We start from the raw sequence: 11,527 nt of genomic DNA, 5'->3' as shown, positions 1-11,527 counted from the left end.
ACGCATAGACCTGGCTCGGATGCCACTGATGGGGAACGCAGTATTTCAAAAAAATTACCTACGATCACGTAAGATCTATCTAGGAGATGCATAGCAATGAGATGGGAGAGTGTGTCCATGTACCCTCGTAGACCGAAAGAGGAAGCGTTTAGTAACACGATTGATGTACTCAAACGTCTTCGCGATCCAATCGATCCAATCACCAAACGTACGGCACCTCCGCGTTCAGCACACGTTTAGCTCGATGACATCCCTCGAGCTCTTGATCCAGTTGAGGACGAGGGAGAGTTTCGTCAGCAGACGGTGATGATGAAGTTACCGGCATAGGTGTCATGGGTTTGTCACGGCAAATGTCCTTGTGAAAGGACTTAGTCGTGGAGCCATCGCTACGGGTTAGCTTTAAGGGGTTAAACCGGACAAAGGGACATGGGGAATTTTATACTAGTTCGGCCGCTTCGAGGAAGGTAAAAGCCTACGTCTAGTTGTGCTTGGTATTGCTAGGGTTTCGAAGGCCAGGGAGCGAATCCGCTTTGTCTGGCTCTCGAGTTGTTGTCTGTCCCTAAACCGCTGCCGGGTTGTCCCTTTATATACATAGGTTGACGCCCGCCGGTTTACAGAGTCCCGGAGCCGGATCATAAACGTATCCAGTTCGGTCTCTATCCTTCCTATCTTATAATACAAGTTACATGACTAAGCCGGTTTACATTTACAGGCTTTAACCCGCCTTTGGGCCTTGGGCCTCCATGAAGTGCCATCATCCTTGCATCTTTATGGGCTTCTAATCTTTAAGGAGTCAACCCGGCTACATAAGGCCGGTTTACCTTCAGTAGTAATATCCCCAACATTAGGCCCCAGATTGGTTTGAACTCGTTCATGTCAATCTTCTATAGTTAGAAAAATTCTTCCCACATATCTTCACCTCGATCTTGTAAACCACCGTGACATCATACTTCAAGATTATGATAAACCGCCCTGACGTCATCTATCAGTTGATGTCGAAGATTACCTTCATTTAATATGTCTTTAGCCATTGAGGCGACACCCCTATTAACTTATCCATTTTTGGGCTCCTCGATTCCCGCACTTGTCGTTTCATCTCTTCGGCCTATAAATAGGGACAGCAGACCCCTTTTCTTTTCTTTCCGCTACCCATTCATCTCTTCTTCTTCCTCTCGATGACCTCGCACCCGAGCGCCGCCATCATCTTCGAACTCCGCCTCTGCTTCGCCGTTGGCCGCTGCATCAACCTGTTCGCATCAGAGTTTCACAGTGCCCTTCCGCTGCTTCCGCCGTCGCAATAAGTCTTTCCGCCTTTCTTTCTTAGATCCATTAGGGTTTCCTTGTTCTTCATTGTTCTTGAGGTTCGTCAAAGCTTTCAGTGTTTCTCTTTCATGGCCTTTAGGTGAATACTTCATATCTGACGCACTCCTTGCCGTAGCTAACCTTCCATTATCACCACAAACCCTTATGCGCAAAGAACTGATCTAGTCCTTCATAAGTTCCTTCGGTTCTGCACCCCTTCTAGATGCAATTATTTTTTCTTTTCTGTCTTATCTTAGATCCAAAAATTTCATATGTCACTGTGAGATCTGTTTCTATGTCCCTGTGAGATATGTTTCTCCTTATGCCAACATAAGTGGTTTAACCTTGTATAAGCAGTCTATGCCATTAGCCCTCTAATAAACTGGAGGAGCATTTTACCTTCATAATTATGCTCCGATTTAACAGTGTCTGAGTAATCCTATGCTAGTATTACCTTTTTCCCTTATTGCATGAGTCTCCGGTTTATACCATTTCATATATTAGTATGTTTCTTACTTCCTTGTCTCTTGCATATAATCATGCGTAATTTATAAACTGGCCTTTCATTTTCAGCTTGTTTGCTTCGCAATGGCCAAACAATTCACTGCTTGCAACTAGGCTCGTTCCCAGGTTACTGAGACTCAGTTGAATGAGATGGTTAGCATTGGCTCCCTGCCTAAGAAAACTGAAATCAAATGGCGAGCTCCAGGAACAGAAAATCCTCCAACCCCAAGGCAGGGCGAGGTGGTGGTCTTTGTTGACCATATAGGTCGTGGCTTCAAACCGCCAGGGTCAAAGTTTTATCGAGATGTGCTTGCCAGCTTCCAACTTCATCCGCAAGATATTGGTCCCAACTCGGTTTCCAATTTATGCAACTTCTAGGTCTTCTGTGAAGTATATTTACAAGAAGAACCAACTGCAGAACTGTTCCGGGATTTCTTTCACTTAAACCGGCGCACAGAGTTTGTAAATGGCCCGAACACAGAACTTGGTGGTGTCTCAATTCAAAATGGAAAGAAGTTGAATTTCCTCATGCCAAACATCATAGCCACCCAAAGGAATGGAATGAAACTTGGTTTTATTGCAGAGACACTTCACCTGAAGATGAAAATCCCCTCCCCGGCTTTCGTGATCACAGACTATCCAATACTCACCCCATGCCACAACGCCTGAGCTCTTCAGAAAGGGCGAAATACGCTCCTCAACTCGCCAAACTCCGGGCCTTTATGGCAAACGGTTTAACAGGCGTGGACTTTGTGCGCTGTTGGATATCCTGGAGTATCTTGCCGCTAAGCCGGCGCCCCGGTTTAATGTGTGAATATACCAGTGAGGTTGACGACCCTCAACGCCATTGCAACATCCAATTATCTGAGGAAGAAGTCACTGAAGGTGTAAATAAAATTCTGAACGAGTCGGAACTGATCTGTAGTCAAACCGGTCTGAGTCCCTTCTACGCCAAGAACAAACCACCTACTGTAAGCATTATACTTCCTCTTCATCTCTAATATCTTTAATTTATGCAACCTGTAACCCTTCTTCTTTATATGTAGGGTGATGACCCCTTCTGGAAACGGAAAACCGTAGAGAAAGCGGCAAAGCCGACTGGAGACAAAGCGGTCAAGCCATCCCACCGAAAGACCAAAGCCGTAAAACGGACGTCAAAACGGAAAACGGCTGACCGGATTAATATGGAGCTTGATGATGATACTGATGATCCAGAAGTTGAGGTAGAACTTGACTCACTTGGCTCTCTTTTCATAAATCTCATTAATAATGATCTTCCTCAGGAGGACGCAGAAGCTAGTCAAGCTGATGATGTAGAGGTAATTACCCTTTCCTCCGGTTCAAACTCTATGCCAACACAAAAAACTCGCCAAGCAGTCCGGAAAGTAAGCTTTTCTCATCCTCTTGCTCACTTGGATCCAACATTTATTTTGAAGACTCAGCAGCATGAAACTCGCCGGACAACCCGACACAGTGGCCAACAGGTCACTTCAGTCGGTTTACCTAATACTCCGGTTCGGAAGCGCCGGTCTGAGGTCTCTCCTACTTCTGACCATTCTTACCCCAAGGCAGGTTATTTCAGACAGCCTCTTAATCCATCTGATTGAAATTATTAGGTGACACCTCCTTCATCTTCTGGTGAATCGACAGCAACTCAACTCCCCCCTTTGAAAACCGTGGCCGGGTGAGTTGTAAAAACCTTTCCTTTCAATGCGCCATAAATCCATTGAATAAGATGTTAATCCTCTTTTATTCTCTTTGCAGGGCCGAAGCCAGACCCAGCAAGAAAGCATAGGTCACCAATCCGCCAGAAGACCCTGTCGCCGAAGAAGAAGAACCAAGAGGTGAACCGGAACAGACTAGTGAACCGGAAGGCCCTCATCCTGAAGCTACTTTTGATGATCCACCCCTTGAAGGCCAACATACCGATGAACCAACAGATGCTGAGCCTGCCGCACCCGATACTGAACCGGCAGAACCAAACCGAGCTAGTCCGGTGAAAGACACTGAAATTCCAGTATCATCAGCCAAAAATCCTGAAGGCCAAGGTGATGATGTTATTATTACTGGAATGGGCCACAGCTCTCCTGGCCATCCTGTCATTTTGGAGCAGCGACTTATCAATCTATGCTCATCTTAACGCTGATGAGCTTCATTCTGGCTTCTTGAACCATCTGCACTCAAACCAGGATTATGAAGCCGGTTTGGTGAACTTGATGAAAGAGCGATATCAGGTAAATTCCTCTCCCTTTGTATATTGATTTATAGCTGAAACACTATCCCAAGTAGCCCCCAAGGGTCGTTTTATGATTGTTAATCACAAACCGGGTCTTTGTAACACTTTAAGCATCTCATCATTGGTCCATGCAATGGCAGGTCGCTAATAATAGATAAGACTCATCTTGAAGAAAAAATTAGATAACTTTCTGTAGCATAGTCCCCAAAGGCCGGTTTAACTTGGCAAGTTAATCCGGTTTTTAATCCACACATCTGTTTTAGAACAGACGCACATTAGCCCCCCAAGTGTCAAGGAAAATGCTTGCATTGTTCTAGAGACTTGTATAAAGTGTAGTGCTTGAGAGCAAATAGGCATTAGCCCCCAAGTATGAAGTGCATAACTTTGTTATACGGTTTCTACTTTAGCACATATATATGTTGTTTGTTTAACATACCTTCAACGTGGCAGACTGAACTGAGAAGCAAAGATGCCCGAAATTCTGACTTGCAAGAGAATGTGAAGTCACAACAAGCCGAGGCTGCAAAAGCCAAAGAGGAGCTGACCCAGGCCCTTTCCGTAATGGAAAAGCTGAAAGAATCCTTCAACCAAGAGTGTGCTGAATGGGAAACCGAGAAATCCGGTTTAACTAAAAGAGCTGTAGACGCCGAGGCAGCCCTGAAGCCAGTGGTTGAAGAACTAGCCGGTTTGAAATGCCAAATCAATGGTATGACCTCTGCTATCTTTGGTAAGTGTATGCTTATGTGTGTTGCGCCAGTCGATGAATCTTATAACTGACCAAAATGTTGATAAAATCTTTGGCATGCACTCAGATCGCTCATCTTGGTACAGATATGCGGATGAAGCTCAAAGCGGCATATACATTGGTTGAATAGCTATACTCTGGGTCTCAACGGGTTATTAGCACGGCAGCTTATAACAAACCGGCTCCAACTTTGATTAAAGAAACCCTTGAGAAGCTGGGCATGTTACCGGCCCGTATTGCCGAGTTGAAGAGAGCAGCTGCCAGAGCAAGAGCTTTAACCGCCCTTATTCGAGCCAAAGCCTGGATTCCAGACCTTGAAGCAGAGGATATCATTAAAGGATACCCAGGCGTTAAAGAAGACGGTTCAAACTTCAACAATGATGATCTTCGGCGGCTGACCAAACAGATGCGGCCAGCAGCCAGCAAGTTGGCTGATGATACCGATTTGTCCCATTTTCAACCGTTTTATGATGCAGAAGGGAAAAGACAGCCGAACGACATCCATGAAGTCGAAGAACTTGTGCCTCCGATTCGTAAGCACACTTACGCCCCTGATATTAACCCTTCCAATCTTATCCATGAGGAAGCAGTGTTCCAAGCATTAACTGGAATCGATTGGTCAATGGCTGATTTCCAGCGTCTAGGAAGGGATGAAGAAGTGCATACACCAACTGACCCTCAACCGTCAAACTGTCGCGATGAAGAGTCCTGATCCGGTCGCCGGTTTATATGGCTATTGTGAAAAACAATGATATTGTTTGAGCCACTTTGAAGCTTCATGTAATAGGATAGCTGAAACTCCATCATCTGCCATGCCATCAGGCATGTGTCATAATACTTTGTGACAATCTGTGCCGCCCTTTGGGATATATTTATGCATAACCCATGATAAATTGTGTTCCTGGGTACAACAACTTAAAAGTATCTAGCGGTTTACCGCTAGACGTGTCATGATGTCCAAGAAGTATATAGTACCTAGATGAATAATCAAGTGTTTGTACAAAAAGTAATGTACAGAACATACCTCATTGGTTGACCAAACATGTATACGGCAAAGGTGTTAATACCAATCCGGAACGTTGATAACTCCATCTTCATAATGCCGGTCTATATATTAAACCAGACCGGGAGAACCACCAGATTTTCTTTATAACACTGGCGATTTAGTCAAACCAGACCGGGTCAATGAACACCGGTTTATAATTGATCATGTGCCCACAACTTGTAGTTGAAAAGCAAGCCGGGTCAAGGACGCCGGTTTATCAAAAAATACTTATGATTTTCAACAAACAAAATTCAAACAGGAAAATATGCAAGGCTTTTTACGAGCTGCCAGGCTCCAAATCGAGGCTTTTCATGGGCTGCCAGGCCTCTGAGTTAAACCATTTAACAAAGCCTTTTAATATGGGCCTCCAATTAACCAATCATCGTTTTAATTGTGACAAGTTCAGGGTCTGTAAAAGATTGAATTGTCAAACGTTCGATGGGTCATACCAGGATTACCTGGACAGGAGTGGCTTACTTGATGAAGGCAGGTTAACCCGGGTTTTTAGGTGAATACACCAGGCTTCCAAGCTGTGGCTTGATAGCCAATTACGAGGGTCCTTTCAAACTCTTTGTTTCTTTGCAAAAAGAGCCCTCAAGTAACTTTGTGAGCAATGCTCAGTGTGTGCCCATGTTTGAGTTTGTACTGTGTACAACACTCTCTTTGGCTCCACAAATTTTTTCCCTTTGTGGCTTAAATGCCTATCAAGAGGTGTAGCTATGGTGTGAGGACAACCAAGCCCCCTAGTGATATCCCTTCGTGGTTTAAAAACCGATCAAGAGGTGTAGCTATAGTTAAAATATGACCAAGCCCCCTAGTGATTTTTTTATATCTATGCAGCTGCTAAAGCCGGATTAAAAGACTCCGCTTTGTCAGTTAACTTGTAAAAGCACACACATGATATAAAAAGAACAGATACCCCACTTATAATGGAGGCTCTGGTTTATTATATGATATATACACTGTCATAAATATGTACAGATGATGAGCCTATGGCTTCAAGTATAGTAAGGCCGAAGGAGAGCTATGTTCCATGGCCGCTTGGTCTCCTCCTCCGATTGACGTGAGTCTTCATGCTCTCGAACATCAATGAGGTAGTAAGATCCGTTGTGCAGATTTTTGCTGTCCACAAAGGGTCCTTCCCAAGGTGGGGATAACTTGTGCATATCAGTCTGATCCTGGATGAGCCGGAGCACCAAATCACCTTCTTGAAAGGTTCTTGTTTTAACCCAGCGGTTGTGATAACGTCGGAGATCTTGTTGATAAATCGCCGATCGTGCTGCTACAAGATCACGCTCTTCATCCAACAGGTCCAGTGAATCCTGACGTGCTTTCTCATTATCAGCTTCAACATAAGCTGCCACACGGGGCGAATCATGACGGATGTCACTAGGAAGAACCGCCTCCGCTCCATAGAACATGAAGAAAGGTGTGTAACCCGTAGACCTATTGGGTGTGGTGTTGATGCTCCATAACACATAAGGTAGCTCCTCAACCCAACAACCCGACGTCCGCTTTAAGGGAACCATAAGCCGTGGTTTGATACCCCGTAGAATTTCTTGATTTGCCCTTTCTGCTTGACCATTAGATTGGGGGTGAGCCACCGACGCTAGATCAAGCCGGACGTGCTCACGTTGACAGAATTCTTCCATCTCCCCTTTTGACAGATTAGTATCATTATCTGTTATAATGCTGTGTGGAAAACCAAACCGGAATATCACCTTCTTGATGAATTATACCGCTGTGGCTGCATCACACTTGCTGACTGGCTCTGCCTCCACCCATTTAGTGAATTTATCAACTGCTACTAACAAGTGGGTCTTTTTGTCCTTAGAACGCTTGAAGGGTCCAACCATATCAAGCCCCCAAGTTGCAAATGGCCACGTAATTGGAATCATCCGCAACTCTTGAGCCGGAACGTGCGCACGGCGGGCAAATTTTTGACAGCCATCACATCTCTTGACTAAATCCTCCGCATCAGCATGTGCCGTCAACCAGTAAAAACCGTGGCGAAAAGCTTTGGCAACCAACGAGTTTGATCCGACGTGGTGACCGCAATCCCCTTCATGGATTTCTCACAAAATCTCACAACCTTCTTGAGTAGAAACATAGTGCTGAATTGCTCCTGAAACACTGTAACAATGTAACTCCCCCTTGAGTATGGTCATGGACTTGGAACGCCGGATTATCTGTCGAGCCAACGTTTCATCGTCTGGTAACTCACCCTGGTTCATGTAAGCCAGATATGGGATCGTCCAATCCGGTATGGCATGCAGAGCTGCCACCAACTGAGCCTCCGGATCAGGAATAGCCAAATCTTCTTAGGTTGGTACTTTGATTGACGGATTATGCAACACATCAAGAAAGACATTGGGCGGGCCCAGTTTACGCTGGGAACCAAGATGACTTAAAGCGTCTGCCGCTTCATTCTTCCGCCGGTCTATATGGTCCACCTGATAACCTTTAAAGTGACCAGCCACTGCGTCCACCTCTCGCCGATATGCAGCCATGAGTGGGTCCTTAGAATCCCAAGTGCCAGACACCTGCTGAGCCACTAGATCTGAATCGCCGAAGCACTTAACTCGGCTGAAATTCATCTCCTTAGCCATCCGAAGACCGTGGAGCAAAGCCTCATATTCAGCTGCATTGTTAGTACAAGGGAACATTAAATGGAGGACATAACAAAACTTGTCACCTCGTGGGGAAGTTAGTATGACTCCAGCCCCCGAGCCCTCCAACTGTCTGGATCCATCAAAATGAATAGTCCAATATGTATTATCTGGTTTCTCTTCAGGTGCCTGTAACTCCGTCCAATCATTGATGAAATCCACGAGTGCCTGGGATTTGATCGCTGTGCGGGGTATATATTTGAGCCTATGAGGTCCAAGCTGAATAGCCCACTTGGAAATCCGGCCAGTTGCTTCTCTGTTTTGAATGATGTCGCCCAAAGGAGCTGAACTGACCACTATGATAGGATGGCCCTGAAAATAATGTTTAAGCTTCCGGCTCGCCATAAACACCCCATACACCAGCTTTTGCCAATGCGGATACCTCTGCTTTGACTCAATGAGCACCTCGCTGATATAATAAACCGGCCGTTGAACCGGATATTCCTTGCCAAGCTCCTTGCGCTCTACCACAATGGCTACGCTAACAGCCCGGGCATTAGCAGCGACATATAATAATAATGGCTCTTTATCGATCGGCACTACAAGCACGGGTGGTTCAGCTAGCTGCCTCTTCAGATCCTCGAACGCCTTATCAGTTGTCTCGCTCCAGACAAAGTTATTTGTTTTCTTGAGCATCTGATATAAAGGGATGGCCTTCTCTCCAAGGCGACTGATAAACCGGCTCAAGGCTGTAATCCGACCGGCCAGACGTTGAACATCATTAATACACGCCGGTTTAGCCAAGGATGTAATTGCTGTAATCTTTTCCGGATTAGCCTCAATGCCTCTGTTTGATACCAGAAAGCCTAAGAGCTTGCCTGCCAGGACACCGAAGACACACTTCTCCGGATTGAGCATCATCTTGTAAACCCGGAGATTGTCAAAGGTTTCTCGTAGATCATCTATCAATGTCTCCTCCTTTCTGGACTTGACCACAATATCATCCACATATGCATGAACATTGCGCCCAATTTGTTTATGAAGGCAATTCTGAACACATCGCTGGTAAGTTGCCTGGGCACTCTTGAGTCCAAAAGGCATGGAAACATAGCAGAAGGCTCCAAAGGGAGTTATGAAAGCTGTCTTCTCCTGGTCCTTAACCCCCATTTTGATCTGATGATAACCAGAGTAGGCATCCAGAAAACAAAAACGGTCACAATCCGCCGTAGCATCAATTATCTGATCAATGCGAGGGGGAGCAAAGGGGTCTGCAGGGCAAGCCTTGTTTAAATCTGTGTAGTCCACACACATGCGCCAGGTGCCGTTTTTCTTAAGAACCAGCACCGGATTAGCTAACCATTCTAGATGAAAAACTTCAACAATAAACCCTGCGGCCAACAGACGGGCTACCTCTTCACCTATAGCCTTACGTCTCTCTTCATTGAAATGGCGGAGGAACTGCCGGACCAGTTTAAACTTAGGATCAATGTTGAGTGTGTGCTCAGCGAGTTCCCTCGGTACACCTGGCATGTCAGAAGGTATCCATGCAAAGATGTCCCGATTCTCACGGATGAACTCGATGAGCGCGCTTTCCTATTTGGGATCCAGGTTAGCGCTGATGCTGAACTGTTTGGATGAATCGCCAGGAACAAAGTCAACCATCTTAGTGTCTGTAGCCGATTTGAACTTCAACGCTGGATCATGTTCTGTAGTTGGCTTTTTCAAAGAGGTCATGTCTACCGGATCAACTTGCTCCTTATAGAATTTCAACTCCTCTGTGGCACAAACCGACTCAGCATAAGCTGCATCACCTTCTTCACACTCCAAAGCAATCTTTCTACTTCCATGTACTGTGATAGTCCCTTTATGACCTGGCATTTTAAGCTGTAGATAAACATAACATGGCCTTGCCATAAACTTAGCATAAGCCGGCCGCCCAAACAAGGCGTGGTATGGACTTTTGATCTTTACCACCTCAAATGTCAATGTTTCTGACCTTGAATCATAGTCATCTACAAAAGCTACCTCCAAAGCTATCTTGCCAACAGGATATCCAGACTTACCAGGCACCACACCACGAAAGACCGTATTTGACGGTTTAAGATCCTTATCTGTCAACCCCATATGGCGGAATGTATCATAATACAAAATATTGATACTACTTCCCCCATCCATCAGCACTTTAGTGAACTTGTATCCCCCAACTTGAGGGGCTACCACCAGGGCCAAGTGACCTGGATTATCAACCCGGGGTGGGTGATCATCTCTACTCCACAAAATAGGTTGCTCAGACCAGCGTAAATACTGAGGTACTGCCGGCTCAACAGAGTTTACTGCCCTTTTGTGAAGCTTCTGATCACGTTTGCACAAACTAGTAGTGAAGACATGATATTGCCCGCTATTCAGCTGTTTGTGATTGCTCTGATAACCCGACTGCTGCTGCTGCTGATTCCCCTGATGGTTGTAACCTCCCTGGTTACCTTGGTGCCCTTGATTGGCGTGTTCGGTTTGGTTGCCTTGAAACCCTAAACCGGAACCACCACCTTCGTAACCCGGCCTATGGAAACCTCCTCCTGATCCACCGGGTGGGCCGTTGTCATATTGGAACATATTGGAATTCTTGAAGTCCTGCATGATATAACAGTCCTTCCAAAGATGTGATGCCGGCTTCTCCTTCGATACATGCTTTGGACAGGGCTGATTTAACAAGCGCTCCAAATTGGGGCCTGAACCTCCACCCCTCTGGGGCTGCTTGCCCTTACGACGCTGGCCATTCTCCTGCGTGTTGGTATTTGCAACAAAGTCCAAGCTACTGTCGGCCTTGCGCTTGCCACCGTTTCCATGGCCTGCCGGATTATGCTGTTGACCCTTGGCATTGCTGTTCTTCTTACCTTTCTCCGGTTTGTCCTCCTCTGAATCCGGATCCTTGGTATTATCTGAATCGGCGTATTTAACCAAAGAGGCCATGAGTGTTGACATATCATTGCAGTGACGTTTGAGCCTTCCCAACTTCTGTTTTAACAGTTTGAAACGACAATTGCCCTCTAATGTTAACATTGTTGTGTCTGCATTGATACGATCCGATG

This window comes from Triticum urartu, chromosome 7 (assembly GCF_003073215.2).
Source record: "Triticum urartu cultivar G1812 chromosome 7, Tu2.1, whole genome shotgun sequence".
Classification (NCBI taxonomy): domain Eukaryota; kingdom Viridiplantae; phylum Streptophyta; class Magnoliopsida; order Poales; family Poaceae; genus Triticum; species Triticum urartu.
Note: the sequence above shows the minus strand (reverse complement) of the source record.